The sequence below is a fragment of the Erpetoichthys calabaricus genome, chromosome 6 (assembly GCF_900747795.2).
Source record: "Erpetoichthys calabaricus chromosome 6, fErpCal1.3, whole genome shotgun sequence".
NCBI classification, from domain to species: domain Eukaryota; kingdom Metazoa; phylum Chordata; class Cladistia; order Polypteriformes; family Polypteridae; genus Erpetoichthys; species Erpetoichthys calabaricus.
The window spans coordinates 113,278,412-113,298,180 of NC_041399.2; the positions used below are offsets into that span (position 1 = coordinate 113,278,412).

The window sequence follows — 19,769 nt, forward strand, 5'->3', positions numbered from 1 at the left end:
GTGGCAAAGTGTCTGGGCGAGGAGGATTGGTTATAGAGAGAGAATAGTGGTTATATGAGTGTGGTGTGGAGAGTGATTTGTGCACAACATAATAGTAAAATAAAGAATATTTATATTTTCACCTGGTGTTCAGAGTGGTACCTGAGGGTTCAAGAGGTGGACAAAGGGCCTATCTGTTACACTCTCCAAGAGAAAACCTCAATGAAGAAGAAACAGTTTGCAAAAAGGAGAAACCCTCATTTATAAAGGTTTGCTGCAGATGACTTAACTGAAAATAAATGAATAGTTCCTATGTGTATAATACATATTTATCTATTTTACTTATGCCTTTATTCCAGCAACTTGCAACATCTGAGGTACAATTTGTTACATTACTTTTGTTTTTTGCAGCACAGGCAGGTGAAGTGACTTCCTCAGGGTCACACAGTGGTGTCAGTACCAGGATTTGAACTGACAAGCTCCGGGTTTGCTGAAATATTACTGAAAAAAGAAAAAAAACGAAAACGGGCTATGCATACAAATGTCCATCCATCCATTATCCAACCCACTATATCCTAAATACAAGAGCCAATCCCTGCCAACAAACCCCAGGCAAGGTGCCAGCCCACCGCAGGGCGCACACACCCACACACACCCACACACCAGGGACAATTTAGAATCGCCAATGCACCTAACCTGCATGTCTTTGGACTGTGGGAGGAAACCGGAGTGCCCGGAGGAAACCCACACAGACACGGGGAGAACATTCAAACTCCACGCAGGGAAGCGAACCCGGGTCTCCTAACTGGCACCTTTCACTGCGCCACCATGCCGCCCGCATACAAACTTCCATCCATCCATTTTCCAACCCGCTGAATCCGAACACAGGGTCACAGGGGTCTGCTGGAGCCAATCCCAGCCAACACAGGGCACAAGGCAGGGAACCAATCCTGGGCAGGGTGCCAACCCACCGCAGGACACACACAAACACACCCACACACCAAGCACACACTAGGGCCAATTTAGAATCGCCAATCCACCTAACCTGCATGTCTTTGGACTGTGGGAGGAAACCAGAGCGCCCGGAGGAAACCCACGCAGACACGGGAAGAACATGCAAACTCCACGCAGGGTGGACCCGGGAAGCGAACCCGGATCTCCTAACTGCGAGGCAGCAGCGCTACCACTGCGCCACCGTGCTGTTGCATACAAACTTAAAAGGTTTAAATAAAACAGAAATATATACCTTTATTTTTACTTCCTTAACTTGTGGAGGGTGTATCCTGTAGCAAAGCCCTAAGTTTTTTCATGAAAGCCCCTTTCAGTCAATAAGCCTTAAAAACAGGTGTAAAGCTAAACTTGCAGCACCGCTATTCAATTACACTCGCCTAACGCCTCTCCTAAGGGGACATACTGTGGGATCTAGGTACCAGTCAAACCACCAATCACAGGCCCGATTAGAAAGCGGGAAGCTGTGATTTGTCGTCTCCCTCCCATGTAACAATCACAGCCCGTGTTACAACGCACTATGTATGTATGTGTATTATATATGTATATGTGTGTGTTTATGTATGTGTGTATATGTATGTATGTATATATATGTGGATGTGTACTGTATATGTATATTGTATATTATATATATATATATATATATATATATAAATGTATATGTAGATATGTATATACTGTATATGTATATATGTATATGTATATATGTTTACATAACCTCTTTAACACACTACTTCTCCGCTGCGAAGCGCGGGTATCTTGCTAGTACCATATATACCTATGTCTCTGCTGTTTTTTTTTTGTCAGTGCGGCTTTGACATCATGGACCATAAGGTGCATACTAATTCAGCGTGAGCAGTACCCCTCAATAAAACTGAATAAAAAAAAAAAAAACCAAGTGACGGTGAGATACGAAGAAGGCAGATTCACCAGAGTTTGTGTGTCAGCGTTTATCCATCCAGATCACAGAATATCCAGTTCCATTGCCTCAAAACACCACTCACATCTACAGTTATTCCCAGTTTCAGATAAAAAGTAACACCATCAGATCCCTGGGTGGAGGGGTGGTAGTATGTATCGTGACTGAGAGATTAAAAGTGAGAAAAAAAAACTGTAACTTTTACAAGTACTATAAATGTACACCGGCTGTTACAGATGCAAACCAAATGTATGTGTTTACTTTATAATATTAACAATAAGAGCAGCTCATTACTGAAAACAGTAAATATAGGAGGCAGTCAGGATCGAACAGGGGACTCTTGATTAAAAGTTGGCAATTCTTACTGCTATGCTACAGAAGCGGTTGTATTGTCCTTGAACCTTTTGTGAAAGTGTTTATTTGATCTTTGGACTTCAGGCTTCACACATTATATAGTGTAGCAGTAGAGGGCGCTATCGTCCTCTTGAACCCTCAGGTACCACGCCAAACACCAGGTAAATGTACAATACTTATTCTTTTTATTATAATAATGTGCACCAAGCACCCTCCACTCCACACTACTCATAAACACTATACAAACTCCGATTATTGACACAATTCTCACTCCTCCTCTCCCAGACACTTAGCCACCCTTCCTCCCAGCTCAGCTCAGTGTCTGGGCTTTCCCAAGGTCCTTTTATATCTCCTGACTCAGAAGTGGTTCCAACCCTGCAGTCCATGATTCCTTATCACTTCCGGGTCAGATAAAAAGTCCTTTTCTTCATCCCGGAAGCATGTCGTTCCTTCTATCCATGTGACCAAGACGTACTTCCGGGTTATAAGGCACGTAGTACTCCCCACGCCTCCTTATAGCGGCTCCTGGTGGTCCCCATGGTATCCAGCAGGGCTGTTTGTAAAAACTACAAGGTCCATGAGGCCCTGCTGGAATTCGGGGAGCCTCCATACTGCTGGGAGGGCTCCACCTGGCGGTTTGGAGGTGTGGGCCGGAATATATGGCCGGCCATCCCTCACAATAGTTTATGCTAACATTTTGTCATTTATTACTAAAATATGAAAAATGTTTCTGTTTTAACAATGTGTTCACACGGATTACTGTAAAAACAGAACACACATGAAATGCATGTGTTCCAAATAACGATTTATTATTTCCACTCTAAAACTCCAGCACTTCACTCCCAGATAATCCAGGCATGAGCTGGGAGAACTTTGTGTACGTTCTGCGGCGGTGGGGGGATGGAATAGCGGGCAGCTTGCACATTTACAGGACAAAAGATGCTGACGGAGAGGTGCGAACAGATTTAAGGTGGGCCAGATTTACAAATGTACTCTTTTTTTTGTTGATAACCCTTCGTGATGAAATTCTTCAATAAGTTTTGGACATAATACATCTTCTTTAATTGGGAACTTAAACTGAGGAAAACATTAAAATTTATAAGGGCTGAGAGAGCAGAAACTGTCTGTCAAAAGCATTCACACGAATGAGAGGTGAGATTACCGTGTGCGTGGCTGAAAATAGTTGAGAGGAGGGCGTGACTTGAAAAAATCTCATGGCCAATTTGAATATGGTTGAGAGGAGGGCGTGACTTGAAAAATATCATGGCCAAGGTCTCAACTCGCAGGACTTGAAAAAATCTTCCAAAAAGTCTAATCTCATCACAGGATATTTTTATATAATAGAGAGATATAAACTCCACATCGAATGTTGTTTACCTATATTTATTTACTTACCTTTCTACAGCATAAAGTCACAAGTAGACTGCAGAGCTTCCAGTGTTTGATCGACATAGGCATGCTGACAAAGTACATGTTCAATGCCACTCCTTATTCAGGGAACGATTAATTACAAAAAGTGCGATGGCAGCGTCCACCTGCAGCTATAGACTCTTCAGTACACAAGCGACTCTTCACGCGACCTTTGAATGTCTTATTCTGAATTAACTCAAGAATGCTACAAAAGACTTCCTGGACCCATTTCAATTTCCATTCAGAGCCAACTAGTCTGTGGATGATGCAGTGAATTTAGGTCTAAGGTTTATTTACCAAAACTTTGATAAGCCAGGGGCATATGAGAGAATCTTGTTTGTGGATTATAGCTCTGCTTTCAATACAATCATTGAAGAGCTACTAGATAAGAAACTCACTTAGTTCAACCTGCATAGTTCAATCTGCCTTTGAATTGTAGACTTTCTTACATATAGAAAACAGTACATACGGTTGAGCACACACATCTGACCCATTAACCCCTGGTACTGGCGCAGCGCAGGGATGTGTCCTTTCCCCAAAACTCTTCTCACTTTACACAAATCAGTGTACCTCTAGCAATTCATCTGTCAAACTTCTTAAATTTGCAGATGACATAACATTAATAGGCCTCTTTTCAAACAATGGTGAGTCCGTATATACACACGATAGGTAGAAAATATGACATTGTGGTGCAGCCAGAATAATTTGGACCTTAACATTCAAAAAACACAGGAGATGATCATAGATTTCAGGAGAAACTCACCTACTTACTTATCATTTGCTATAACTGCCTCAGTCTTTGAGATGATAAAATAAGTTTTTGGGCACTGTACTGTCACAAAACCTTAAGTGGGGCCATAACAGCACTAACATTATTAAGAAAGCCCATCAGAGAATGTTCTTTTTGCATCAGCTGTGGAAATTCAATCTCCCTCAAGCAATATTGGTCCAATTCTACACAGACATCATCAAGTCCATTCTGACCTCATCTATAATTGACTGGTTTTATGCTGCCTCTCTTCAGACTAAGGCCAATATGTAACACATCATCAAAGCCGGTAAAAGGGTCTTAGGCTGTAACTTACCACACACTAAAGTCCTATATGAGTCCAGAGTAAGGAACAGCAGGCCTGAGTAAAAATATTTATTTTTCTGACCAATTTCTATTTTTCATTTAAACAATTCAATACTGATTCTTAAAGTCTCAAGATTGAGCTCGTGAAATCTCTATCCTGCTCAACTACTATATGTAGATTTTTGTTATCTTCAGTTTTGGCGTCCGATCCAACAGATGTCATTAATGTGCCTGTTAAGGCTTTCTAAGGAAAAACACTTTACTACCCTGCATAAAATGGTGTGTCCTCTTTAACTGAAATCAGAATCTCTGACACTTAATCAGATGTGTGGACATCAGTAAACATCAACTGGATAAAAGCAAAGCCATATATACACTGTGCAACTCAGACATTAATTATTGTAACAAACAATCTCAATCGACTTCCAAATGAGTAGAGCTTAAACCATCTACACTGGAGACAGCGGGTAGCTCCAACCTTCTATTTAATTCGCCTCATGCCCAAAAAATAACAATCTATAGCAGTTTTTACCTGTAAGAGACCCTTCACACCATTGTTGAAAATGAGGGCTTTACAGGTTCTGAACTGCAGTATGATATAAAAACCAGAATGCAATTGAGTGAAGTTATTCTGCCTAAGCTTTATGAAGATCTTAAGTTAAGCACTGCCACGTCTCTCAGGCCAGTGGAGAGAGCAGCCCTAACTTGTAACATCTGAACATCCAGGTAGCAGATTCCAAGTAACAATCACACATTAAAAATGACTGGGCATCTATGACAGATGTGCTGCAGACAGTTACACTGGGAGGAATCTCACTGCCTATATACAGACCTTCCGAGATGACTCCCTGTTGTTCCAAAAACCTTTCTAGCTTTTCCAATGTGCTGCTCCATTGCATGACTGCATCAATCACATGCATCCCGTGAGGACACATTTTCAAAACTGCTTAATGTGACTGCTGCAAGTGAGCAACTGTATGCGTATGTGTAACTTGTAGAGTTATAGAAAGACACAAGTCTTCATGCTGTATCTTTAATTACACTAATTCAATATTATTTTAAATGTTCAGTGGGGAATAAATTTGGCTAACAATTTAGTTGAAGCAGACTAATAACACCCTAATAGGTTATTCAATGACATTTATTATTTAAGAATCAACATTTAATTATTTGATATACTGTAGATGTTTCATAAAGTAGATGCCATTGCATTGTATTTAAACCACAAGCCCCTTATAATATGTTTGGACTCTGATGTGGCAATACATATTTTAGTTAAATTATAGTGAATTAGGAACGAGTGCTGGGAAAAAGTTTTATTTATTTATTTTTTCTTTTTAAAGAGCGATGATACTGTGTTCCATGTCCTCAACTAATTATATTAACTGTTCATTACTAATCAAAATTGCTCCTTAAATATCATTCTATGCTTATGCAAACATGAAATCACTATGTAGACACCCTTAAATTACCTGCTACTGAAATTTGCAACATTATATTAATGTTCTCTATGCATGGTTAAGAAATTTCTAAAAAAGTCAGCACTTCAATTACTGTATATCAGTCCATGCTAATTCAGTCAAGATAACAAACCGATATCGAATTGAATTTGGGCACTGCAAGTCAGGATTGAATCAGGATCATTGCTGATCTGACTCACGTAGGGCATCACCTGTTGCAAAGACTTCCCTCTAGCAAACGTCTTTGTGCAGTGAAAGCTAAAACAACATGTTAACTAAACTGTTTTTTCCCCAGTGCAGTTATTCTTACTAATTAGGTCTGAGCTTCCATTCAGTATCTCTCTATACTTGCACACTAAACTGCCTGGACATTCTAATCTTTTTTTTTTTTTTTTATTGCCCTTGTATCATATTTTATTTTATATTATCTTATTTTTCTTTCTGTGTTGTCCTCGTATGTTGCACCAGTACTATCAAGTAGTGGTACAAGATATACAAAAATACAAGACAAATTCCTAGTACACATTAGTGCCAATAAAGTGAATTCTAATTCTGATATAATGCAAGAGCAGAGTTAGTAGACCAAATCACAAGTTTTTTTGTGTTTTTTAAGTTTGTAGTCTGATGATACTTTGTGAAGATGGAAAGGATGACTGTATCTATACAACTACCGATTAGTAAGATTTACGGTGAGGCAGTGAGAAACTCTAACGATGTAGCACTTGCATTACTGACTTACAAGTGAAAATCGGTTTAACGTAATTTGTTGCTAGTCAAACGTGAACACTGTATTAAAAATGACAAAACTCAAGTAAGAACTAGTATGTGCCCCAGAAAAAAAAATCCATATTAGAGATCGCATGCTCCTCCTGCCACTACTGTTGAACATATAAACGATTGCTTGTTTCGGGGGAAAAGGGGGTCTGACGTAACTGTGACGTCATGATGATTAGAGAACAGGAAAGATCGTATCAGGCAGTGATTAATAATCAAAGTAAACACAAGCGTGCACGCCTTCATACATGACAACATTGTCCGCTCGCTTTAAAGGTTGCTTGAGCCTCAGACTGGCAAAATTCCTTCCACGTCAGCTCCTGAAGAAGGAAACAGGCAGCTTATACAGCATGTTACGGTGAGCCAGGAACTCGCTGAAAACCCATACATGCCCCGTCTTGTGTGCCACGAGAATACCAAACACAAATATTGGCCCATTTTTCCATGGAAAGTGTCATGAAGATTAACCTCGACGCACTGAATTTAGATGCACTCGGTGATAAGGCACCTCCTCACAGCTCATTGTCCTGATACTCGGTCTTTTAACATCCGCAGGTCGCGAGCCTGGTCACGAGCGCGTGTAAGCGAGTGCGCCTTTTGTCAGGCTCGCCGCGCGCCGCCCAGCTGCTCATCTTTTTCGGCCCACTGCCCGTGCCCCACTCTATCGCTCGCTTCAACGTCTTAATTTTTTAAGCTGTCAGACCGGTAACACGCGGTAAAGTCCTTTGCAGATTCACGCTCAGTTCGCAGCTGCTGTGACCAACTGGGTGTACAGTGGCGGAAAATGCGAAGTAATAAGTAAGCAAGGCATCCTACACACTACAAATGCTTAACACATAAACTTATCTCAACTTTTCTCTTCTTATATCCCTGCCGCTTTATGATTGCCTTTAGGGGGACGATTCAAAATTCACACGTTCATACTTGCAACCTCCATACAGCCCACTTGATGCGAATCGTTCACATATTCATTTTGTTGTTGGTTTCTTATTTACTTATCTGAATTTACTTGAAATGCAACAACGTTTCTTACCTCTTTTTTGTTTCAAAGTGCTGCCTCCCGCTCCCTGCACTAACCTTGTGGAGCCAAACAGCCAGGAAAAAAAAACGTGCGTGCGCGTTGCCGTCCACGTGGGGGACTGGCCGCTAGCGCGCATACGCCTACGACTCATTCCTCAAAGAGGTTCGGCTTCTCGGTCCATTCGTTTAAAACTACGAGTTCGTTTGATATAAAATCAGTGTACACGCATTCATTCAAACCAATGGTTTGTATTAAAAAATCCACTTTCTTTGTTACATTGCTGTCAATTTCGTGCCATTTTTTAGATGTTTTTGCTTTTTTCACTTTTTAAAAATCTTACTTAATATAAGTGCTTTGGGGAGTACGTGGAAATACGGTTTATAAAATACATTGAATGTAAAAGTTCTGTTTCTGCGAAATTTCTCCTCAGTGACTTTCATTATTGGCGTTAGTTTAGTAATAATCCTTGTTGTGACACTTATTTATTCAAGTACCGTGAATAGAAGGAACTGGAGATGATACGGGTCTCTTGTCTAATCATTTTAAGGGCAACCAACACCAGCAGAATATGCAAACACCGCATAAAAAGGTGTTAATCGAGCCATGCCTCCTGTTAAAAAACTATACGTACAATACTTTTATGACGTCCAAAAAGCTGTTCCAGTTTTTAATTGTTTTAAGAGATGTTTAAAGCATCCTATGAAAAGAATCGGCTATGTGAGAATCACTGTATTATCTTGCCTTCTGTTGTTGCTCAGATATGTTTTCATGAAAGAGATATTTTCCAGCATTTTAATTAAGTAATAAGTTCTTAAACTGTGATTGAAATTTAATCCTTTTCTTCATCCAATCTTGTTCAAAACATGCAATCAAACTGGGTCAGTACTATGGTTATTATTTGAGGGGACAGGGCCAGGCAGTGTGGGTGTATACTGTCAGTGCACCATAACAGACACGTACACTGAATACTCTTCCAATAGTTTTAGTATAATAATTTTGACCTTTTGTTGTTGTTTTCCTTTCATGTTATTTCTAAACTTGCCATTTGGTTTAGAAACTGGTATGACTCTATCCCTGTTATCTCAACATTCCTCTTATAGGCCAAAGATACATTTTTCAAATTGTCCAAAGACATATGGTTGGGCCAAAAAGAACCTCTAAACCAGATCACTTGGAGAAAGTGTGGTTGGGTGGCAAGGGTAAAAGCTGGGGTGATATAGATAACAGATGAATCTAACTCTGTCAGTAGTACCACAATAATACTGTGTCCTCCCATTTCATGTGTGTGTTTCTAGAATTATCATACTGCTAAAACAATGTTAACATTTATCTGTAGCATTTTTATGTTTTTGTATGTGCAGATTTGAATATCTGATAGAAAATCTTCTCCAGAATTAGTCATAACAGGCAGTGACACCCAAAGTTTTGATTTCTTAAACATACTTTGTTTATTATTTAGATCTTTTACATTATACAGTATGACATCCTCACATCAGAAGACAAGGTACAGTATATAAGCCATAACTTCAATGCAAAATGTGACAATAAAAGTGAAGTTGAACTTGAAAATCCATAATACAATCCTTTCACATACACATAGATGTTTGCAGTTACATTCTTACTCCAACAGCATCTTTTTGCACAGTAAGAAACAAATGTAGCACAGAATTCTTGAACTGTGTTCCCTCTAGCAACCTGGAGGTGTTTCCTCCACCAGTGTTTCCTCAGCAGCTACAAGCTGTCTACAGGCAGATCAGGCATCCTAGTCAATATTATGTTTCCTGCATGTTTGCAGAATAGGGCAACTGCATGCTTCAGGCCAGATTGACATTTTGTGTTTCTTGTTCAAGTAACCCTTTTTGGTCACACAACATGCATGCAGGGTATACAACCACCCAAATAATGAGTGGGTTCATTCACTAGAATCTCTGCAGACTCTTAACTGCTGTCACTGATACAGTGCATCCGGAAAGTATTCACAACGCATCGCTTTTTCCACATTTTGTTATGTTACAGCCTTATTCCAAAATGGATTAAATTCATTTTTTCCTCAGAATTCTAAACACAACACCCCATAATGACAACGTGAAAAAAGTTTACTTGAGATTTTTGCAGATTTATTAAAAATAAAAAAATTGAGAAAGACACATGTACATAAGTATTCACAGCCTTTTCCATGAAGCTCAAAATTGAGCTCAGGTGCATCCTGTTTCCCCTGATCATCCTTGAGATGTTTCTGCAGCTTAATTGGAGTCCACCTGTAGTAAATTCAGTTGATTGGACATGATTTGGAAAGGCACACACCTGTCTATATAAGGTCTCACAGTTGACAGTTCATGTCAGAGCACAAACCAAGCATGCAGTCAAAGGAATTGTCTGTAGACCTCCAAGACAGGATTGTCTCGAGGCACAAATCTGGGGAAGGTTACAGAAAAATTTCTGCTGCTTTGAAGGTCCCAATGAGCACAGTGGCCTCCATCATCCGTAAGTGGAAGAAGTTCGAAACCACCAGGACTCTTCCTAGAGCTGGCCAGCCATCTAAACTGAGCGATCGGGGGAGAAGGGCCTTAGTCAGGGAGGTGACCAAGAACCCGATTGTCACTCTGTCAGAGGTCCTCTGTGGAGAGAGGAGAACCTTCCAGAAGGACAACCATCTCTGCAGCAATCCACCAATCAGGCCTGTATGGCAGAGTGGCCAGACGGAAGCCACTCCTTAGTAAAAGGCACATGGCAGCCCGCCTGGAGTTTGCCAAAAGGCACGTGAAGGACTCTCATATCCATGAGAAAGAAAATTCTCTGGTCTGATGAGACAAAGATTGAACTCTTTGGTGTGAATGCCAGGCGTCACGTTTGGAGGAAACCAGGCACCGCTCATCACCAGGCCAATACCATCCCTACAGTGAAGCATGGTGGTGGCAGCATCATGCTGTGGGGATGTTTTTCAGCGGCAGGGACTGGGAGACTAGTCAGGATAAAGGGAAAGATGACTGCAGCAATGTACAGAGACATCCTGGGTGAAAACCTGCTCCAGAGCGCTCTTGACCTCAGACTGGGGCGACGGTTCATCTTTCAGCAGGACAACGACCCTAAGCACACAGCCAAGATATCAAAGGAGTGGCTTCAGGACAATCTGTGAATGTCCTTGAGTGGCCCAGCCAGAACCCAGACTTGAATCCGATTGAACATCTCTGGAGAGATCTTAAAATGGCTGTGCACCGACGCTTCCCATCCAACCTGATGGAGCTTGAGAGGTGCTGCAAAGAGGAATTGGCGAAACTGGCCAAGGAGAGGTGTGCCAAGCTTGTGGCATCACATTTGAAAAGACTTGAGGCTGTAATTGCTGCCAAAGGTGCATTGACAAAGTATTGAGCAAAGGCTGTGAATACTTATGTACATGTGATTTCTCAGTTTTTTTTATTTTTAATAAATTTACAAAAACCTCCAGTAAACTGTTTTCATGTTGTCATTATGGGGTGTTGTGTGTAGAATTCTGAGGGAAAAAAATGAATGTAATCCATTTTGGAATAAGGCTGTAACAAAACAAAATGTGGAAAAAGTGATGCGCTGTGAATACTTTCCGGATGCACTGTATGTTCTGTCATATCTGGAGACCTCTGGTGGAACCCAGAATTTCCCTGTACTATCTTTATGATGCCCTCATCAGTGGTCAGCTGAATAACTTTCAAAGGAAAATATATAAATATCAGGTATAAACATACTGTATGTAGTAGAGGTAACTGGTAGCAATGACACAATATAAGCCATTGAGATGCACCATAGTCTGTTGGTGGATCTGTTAATATACTGTGTTTGCTCAAGAGTAGACATTAGACATGTTTCTTGCTACAGAGAGTGCAGAATATATATTGGTCATAACAGCAACAAATAGAAAATAAGTAATTTCAGCATTGTTGGGTAAATTGGGCATGATTTACTATTAGAAAATAGATTTTAATCCTTCATACATCCCCTAATGGGTAAAATTAACCATATTATGTAATGCATCAACTACAACCTTGTGGTGTCCTTTTCTGTCAACAGTAATTTGAGATAAATGGTGAGTGCCTACAGCCAAAGCCAAAGGTTTTGAGAATGACAACATAATTAATTTTCACAAAGATTGCTACTTTAGTGCTTTTAGATCTTATTGTCAGATGTTTCTATTGTATACCGAAGTATAATTCCAAGCATTTCATAAGTTTCAAAGGCTTTTATTGACAATTACGTTAAGTATATGCAGAGTCAATATTTGCAGTGTTGGCCCTTCTTTTTCAAGACTTCTGCAATTCACCCTGGCATGCTGTCAATCAACTTCTGTGCCAAATCCTGACTGATGGCAGCCCATTCTTGCATAATCAATGCTTGGAGTTTGTCAGAATTTGTGGGGTTTTTTTGTCCACCCACCTCTTGAGGATTGACCACAAGTTCTCAACGGGATTATGGTCTGGGGAGTTTCCGAGCTGTGGACCCAAAATTACTTTTTGGAGTAGAAGAATTATTCAAGTCATTGTTATGATACATTAGGCAATATCATTCTTGCTATAGAGCAGAAGTTAAAGCCAGACTGAGCATGAGCAAAAAGCAGCTTAACTAGTACTTGAAGCAGTTTATAAAGAAAGGAGTAGATATTTTGCAAATGGCTTCTTGGGTGCACATAAGTCCAACCTTTTAGTTAATAGATGATGTCCATCAAGGTTGTCAGAATCTGAGTTATGGCCATGTGTTCACTGACAAAGTGTGGTGAAGAATGTATTACTGAGACATTTGTGAATGTCATTTGCTCTTGATTGATCAGTCTTGCTGGATGAGACCAGAAAAGTCTATTCTAAAGAGAGGTCCAGTGTAGCATCTGTGAACCCTCTCTTCAGCTAAAATTAAGAATTAAATGTAGTTGTAGCTGTTAAGTTTCATGTGTCATGCCATAACAAATAGGGCAATACCATTTTGTTCTACAGTAAGGCAACATAAAATACATATATAATTAATAAAAATGACAATATAAACTATTCAGTATATTAATAAAATTAATGTTATTTAGGAGTCTTACACTAATAACTTTGTTGTTACTGTCAGGAAGGGCCTAGGAGTGAACTTTGTAACAGCTTGCTTCCCAGAGCTTGTTTAACCACAGATTCCAGAATAAGCAAGCAATTAAAGCAGTGGAGGAAATTACATTATTCAAAAATATCTAGAAGTAATGGCAAACCTGTTGAGGGCCCTGTATTCTAATAAGGTCAAAACTTGACATTTGGCTTTAATTTATGCAACTTGCTGTACATCACTTTGCCTTTGCTCTTCCATCCAGGGCTATAATTCAGCAAATGTTCACTTCTACTAATCTAATTTCAGTTTGTACTGAGTAAAGAAAACTGAGCAGCATGAGACTACCAACAAATGCATTTCATTGTGATGTAAATAATGGAAACAAACTGAGTTTGATTAAAACTAGAGATGTGAAAGACTGGCTAATTAATTTTCTTAAGTGTCTACACTACATCAACATTGCAATACAGTAATCAATATATATCTCTTTTTATGTCTTTAATAAAAAAGGCTTAAAACACTTACTGCTATATTATGGTTATCTCATTATTTACACAACAGTATGTCAGTTATTCTGGGAATGCCATTGGCCTGCAGGCAAGCATACTTTATAACAGAGATTGTAGATAGATTGCAGACTACTTCGCAAGTAGTCTCCAGCACTACTACTTCTTTGTGAACATTTAAAAAGACAAACTCCTAAAAACACTTTGTTTTAACATTCTGTTTGTTTCTATTCATGTTGATTGACTGTTCACTGTTACAGGCTGGGCACGGTGGCACAGTGGTAGCACTGCTGCCTCACAGTAAGGAGACCTGGGTTTGCTTCCCGGGTCCTCCCTGCGTGGAGTTTGCATGTTCTCCACAGTCCAAAGACATGTAGGTTAAGTGCATTGGCAATCCTAAATTGTCACTAGTGTGTGCTTGGGGTGTGTGTGTGTGCGTGTGTGTGTGTGTGTGTCCTGTGGTGGGCTGGCACTCTGCCCGGGATTTGTTCCAGCCTTGCGCCCTGTGTTGGCTAGGATTGGCTCCAGCAGACCCCCGTGACCCTGTGTTAGGATATAGAGGGATGGAAAATGACTGACTGACTGTTACAGGCTATTGTTGGATTAGAAATAATACTTATACAACTTGTTCCAGTTTGTATTACAATAGCAAACTGAAACCCTAATCATAATCTTTTATTTTATTTGGAATGGACACAATATACACTAACCTCAGTTCTCTCTAAGAGGGTACAGAAAAGCAAGAACATAGTTCAGATGCCAAATATAAATGAAGTTCATATATATGACTTGTCATTGTTGTAATGACTTCAGCTAAAAAACAAGCACACAAGCTGTAATATGATTGATAAAAACAATAACTCTTTATTTAAAGTTTTCCACACCTATACCTTCCCAAAGCACTTCACAAATTTAGTGCTCTAAGTACATATAGTACTGTATAAATATTTAGACCTGGAGCACCAACAGGTGAAATTACTTTTAAACGTATGCATGCTGCATCAGAAGCAGTCTTGTAACTTAAAGTTCAGTGTTTTAGCCACTAAATCACACTGCGTAGACCTCTATGCATTTTTGTGATAGTGAAGTACATTTTTATACATTCATCCTATTTAATTTAAATACACCTATCTTATTAGTTCTTTTGTTGACTGTTTCCAGGTGTCTGGTAACATATCTGGTTACCATAACATAGGTAACTGGTAAGTAAACACTAGGAAAAGCACAAAGCAGAGAAAAAATAAATCCTACTACAGCCACAAAGATGCCTTTGTCTCTGACTTACTTGCTCAGGTTTAAAGTTTACTTTACCCCATCCATGGCTGAGCACTCTTTTATTCTTGTTTACTTCTCCCAGGAGTTAGGATTGATGCCACTCTTGCTGCAACACTTTCATTCTGTGATACCTTGCTGGCCAAAAAACTTAAGTCATTGAGTTTAAGGTAAAATTTCAAACATCATGGAGCTCTTATGTTTAACCCTTGAACAGGTGTGTACATTCAGTAATACCAAAAGTGTGAGCTTTGATAGAAATAGTTCCTAAATTATGTCCACAACACTGCCAAAATCCCATCCTAATGAGTTGTGCTCAGTGAGTTGATAGTGGGTCACATCTGGAGGATAGAAGTTGGCTCAGAGACGGGTCTATGTGTTTGGTTTTTAAAATAAGTTGAATATAGAATGGGGCAGCATGGTGGCACAGTGGTAGTGCTGCTGCCTCGCAGTTAGGAGACCCGGGTTCGCTTCCCGGGTCCTCCCTGCGTGGAGTTTGCATGTTCTCCCCGTGTCTGCGTGGGTTTCCTCCGGGCGCACCGGTTTCCTCCCACAGTCCAAAGACATGCAGGTTAGGTGGATTGGTGATGAAAATTGGCCCTAGTGTGTGCTTGGTGTTTGTGTGTGTCCTGCGGTGGGTTGGCACCCTGCCTGGGACTGCTTCCTGCCTTGTGCCCTGTGTTGGCTAGAATTGGCTCCAGCAGACCCCTGTGACCCTGTGTTCGGATTCAGCGGGTTGGAAAATGGATGGATGAATATAGAATGTATGTTACTCAGAAAGTCAATATTTCTTACTGACCATAATAGTTTGACTGAATTCTTGATCTTAGAAGTGATTCAGCCCTGGAGTTTAGGTAGTGAGTTTTGCATAGTCACTAAGGTCTGTAAACTAAAACAGTGCGTATTGAATTACCAACCTCCAAATAATAGTATGAAAGCTGACAAGTGAATTAATGTGTCTGTGCACAAAGTAAACTATAGTTCAGTAGTTATAAAGTAATTTGTGAATGATGGTCACTATGGAAATGTGATTAAATAATGCTTTTAATGAGCTTTTGAGACCAAAAGTTATGAGTCTTTAAGTTTCATGCTTATGAAGTGCACTGATAAATTCAGAAGTATATATTTATCAATATTTTTTGCAAAAAGCATGTGTTTTGCATGTTGTGAGCATACAAATCAGTAGCTGACATGTGGATTATACAACTTGAGTAACATGAGATTTGTTTTGTTTTTTTCCATGAACGTTTTTCACATAATTTGCCAGTGTATAGCATTGTTCACTATTGACATCTATTATAGTATATCATTAACTTTTTTCTCTGCATAAAAAGATGAGATTAAAAAAAATTCTCGGCCATCACTACAAACTTCATGGTTCTATTTATCAGACATCACACCTGTTTATATGAAGACACCCCACTCCTAGTAGCTCTAGAAGTAGAGTACTTCGTAGAAAAACAACCATCTCCAGTTTACTTCACCTGGCTTAGAGATTCATCTGCTCACAAATGATTAATGTTTTTTTTAGAGCATTATCTGAACCACAGGACAAATTGCAAGGGTTTGTATCATCTTTGAGAACAGGTTTAAAGTTGCATCCAAACACACCTATTTGTCAAAACTCTCGGGACACCTAACAGTCCTAAGAGAAACTGAAACTTAAAACTATAATAATGTGTAGCATATATATAGTATTGACAGTATCGTTGCAACTTGTATATTTTTTTCTTAAAAACATTACCCCTTAATGTTTATTTAATTTGTAAAAATGTTGTAAGTGGTGGTGTACAGCCAGCGTGAGAGAGACAAACTCAGTTCCCAAACTAAGTTCCCATTTAGTTGAACAATAAAAATCGTGGCTCTGATTCCAGTTACCCATGTTTGCATCCACCTCTGTCATCTCAGAGAAGATGGCATGGGAAAGAATGGAAAAGTCTCCCCAATCAATTCCTTGCTAGTGACAATTAGGTGTTCATCCAAGATTCTCACATAGTGGGAGCCAATGTGCTTGCAGCAGTGCTAAAAGAACCATGCATAAGAAAGGAGCATCGCAGCAGAGCCAGATCTACAGATTTTTAGTAGAGTTCTACTTTAGCTGAGTGTTGGAAATGGCAGCTCTGATTGCAGCAAGTTGTGTTTAATTTCCACTCCAGCAGTAACAATTGGGGACACATCTGAGATTTGCTGAGGTGGGGAAGGGTGCTGTGGTGGATGAAAGAATATACAAAATGATGTCATTACTTACAATGTGAGAATATCAGAAGCCTCAACAACAGTAGTCTAATACAGTGTTTTTGTGTTCATTTCCCACTCAGGGAGAACATGATGCTGAAAGGGGGAGAGTAAATAAGGCCATAGTAGGAACTCAGGATGGGTACATTAGTAAGGTGTTGTGTGGACACTACACCCCTTGAAGAACTACAATGGACTCTTCTCCTTATCTATTCCTTACCTCTCTTGGTTACAGAAAGCACATAAAATGAATTTAATTTTAACAAGAAAGTAAGTAAAGTGCAAGCAGCAGAATGATCAGAGCTGCTCACTTTATATTGTGGAACTATCTGAAATAAGGTTAAAGCCACATGTTGTAAAGGACAGCCGGGTTCCATGCCCAGCAAGGACGCCTCTGCTGCATCTGTTCTGGGGGAGCAGCCATGGACTGTTCAATACCTCCCCCAGGACGCTTGGGGGCAGCCTCCCTGGCAGCCAATGATTCCCCAACCCGGCACATGGCTCCATGGGAGATGGAGTCCTCCACAGCCTGGTTGGGGGCTCGGATGGCCGCCAGGGGGAGCTTCATGGACTTGGCATCCCGGCTGGTCAATTCCTCAGCCCCACCCGGAAATGCAATTAGGTCCAGGTGATCAAGCACCTGGAATGCTTCCAGGTGGGGTATAAAAAAGGCCAGCCTCCACCACTGAAGAGTGAGAGTCGGGAGGAAGGAGGACTAAGCTTGTGGAGGAGTGGTGGGAGAGGAGAAAGAGTGCTGTTGATGTTGTGGACTTGTGTTTTGTGGGACTGTGTATTACCTGTGGGTCACGGGGAAGGAGTGCGCCCACGGGAGAAGAAAATAAAAAGTCCATTGAGTTTATACGTGCCTCTGTGTCAGTCTGTGCCGGGTCGGGTGCTCATATAGCGCCTTATTACAATGTACTTAACTACTAGCTCCAGAACAATCTTGTCCTAATCTTAAATGGTACTTTGATGCTTTTATATTTTTTTTTGTGAGCATTGATTTTGAGTTTTTTAAATGATAAAAATGACTGTAAACAATTTTATTACTACTATGCTACAAGCAAGTGACTTCAGTGAATATTAGTAATATTACTTACCAAACCCTGTCTAAGATGATGAACCCAGAATTGCCGGGCTTCAGCAACCCTTAGGATAACTTTGTTGGAAGTTTGTTTCTAGTAGAGCTAACCTTTCCTAATTTATCCAAGATTAGACAAAGAGCAATCCAGATTTAAGGTTGGAAGTGGAACATCACTATTGGAGAAGTAGAGTTGAGTTGGCTTCACCTCTGTCTACAATATTTATTCCGGAACTGGTATATTCAGAAAATGATTATCTGTTAGTCTCTATAAAGTTGTCTCAAGGCCAAATACCCAATCAGATATAGAGATATGTAAGAACCCCTGCCTAAATGCCTTGACATCTGGAATTTGTACTGAAGCATTAAAACATCTTTAAAAATGGAGTCATTGTACATTAGAGAAATAATTAATAAACAGTTATGATATTTTTTAGTTTTGTAAATATTGTACAAAACGTGTATGTTGATACATATATAATGATGCCATGCTAACTTAAGCATGGGCAGAATAACAAAAAATCTTTGTTTATCATGCTACTACAAATGCACATACACAGTGAAAATAAAACTCATATTTGGAAAACATTGTTTTTGGTTGAGATGGGATGCCATTGTTAATTACCACCTTAAATCTTGGCAAAAGGGAAATTTGGTTATTTTTTTGTATGTATGCCAATCAAAACTATTAGGGCTATTTGGTGCTCCTAGAAACAGTGGTTTCAGTGCTCAGGAAGGTTCTGAATATTGTGTTTAGGGTCCTTTTCCAATGCAATGCAAACATCCTATATAGAAAACATCAGATATCTGAAGACTGTGATTAGGATGAATAGTCTATCAGACTTGAATGTAAATTTTTAATTATAGTTTAATTTCTGTGTAGTCATAGGTTGACCATAAAAAACAAATAATTTAAATACAAAATTACTCACATGGGGGCTGAAGGCAATGTGAATAACTGAATTTGTGGTCATGGCATCTGAACTAATGTAATGGTTTTGGGCAACTAGGCAAAATGAGTTGCTGAGCTACCATCTCCATATTATAATTGTATGGATTCTTTCTTTTTAACAATTTAAAAAAAACAATGATGCATATGATTTAAAATTAGTGAGTGTCAGATATTTTTAAAAGGAAAATGAGAAGAGTATTCAGGCAAATCAATGCTTAATGCACTAAATAGCCAAGCAAACAACAGCCAAGTCAACAAGGATCTTGTAAACAGGAAGCAAGCAAAACTGTCAAAACCAAAACCTAAAATGAAGAAAGTTACTTAAAAATCTGATTTCCCCCTCACCGATGTATCTTTATATGGAACAGTTTTTTTTTCAAAAATGGTTGGTATGACCACATGACCATTCTCACTTGATGTCACAATCACTCTTTGGCCTTACAACAAGTTGATATGAGGCACCATTGCACCTTCTTCCAAAATGATGAAATGTGATGATACCACAACCAAATACCTAAAGACAGTGTGAAAAAAAATAAAAAAGAAAAATTTAAGAACTAAACAATAGTGGTGAGCAACACTTTAAATTTAAATAAAAGATCTCATATGCAATGCTAAAATGGAGTGTCTCTGAATCTGAATTAGAGGTACCAACAAGCTGCAGAGGCATCTGAAGAAAA

General features: G+C 39.6%; 1 protein-coding gene across 1 annotated transcript in view; it reads right to left on the reverse strand.

The window, feature by feature from the left end:
- Positions 1-8,101, reverse strand: part of slc4a2a (solute carrier family 4 member 2a) — a 384,353-nt gene extending 376,252 nt beyond the window's left edge. Inside the window, exon 1 of the mRNA XM_028803867.2 lies at positions 8,013-8,101. The gene's annotated coding sequence lies outside the window, so the exon portion shown is untranslated. The remainder of the gene's footprint in view (positions 1-8,012) is intronic.
- Between the last annotated feature and the right edge of the window lie 11,668 nt (positions 8,102-19,769).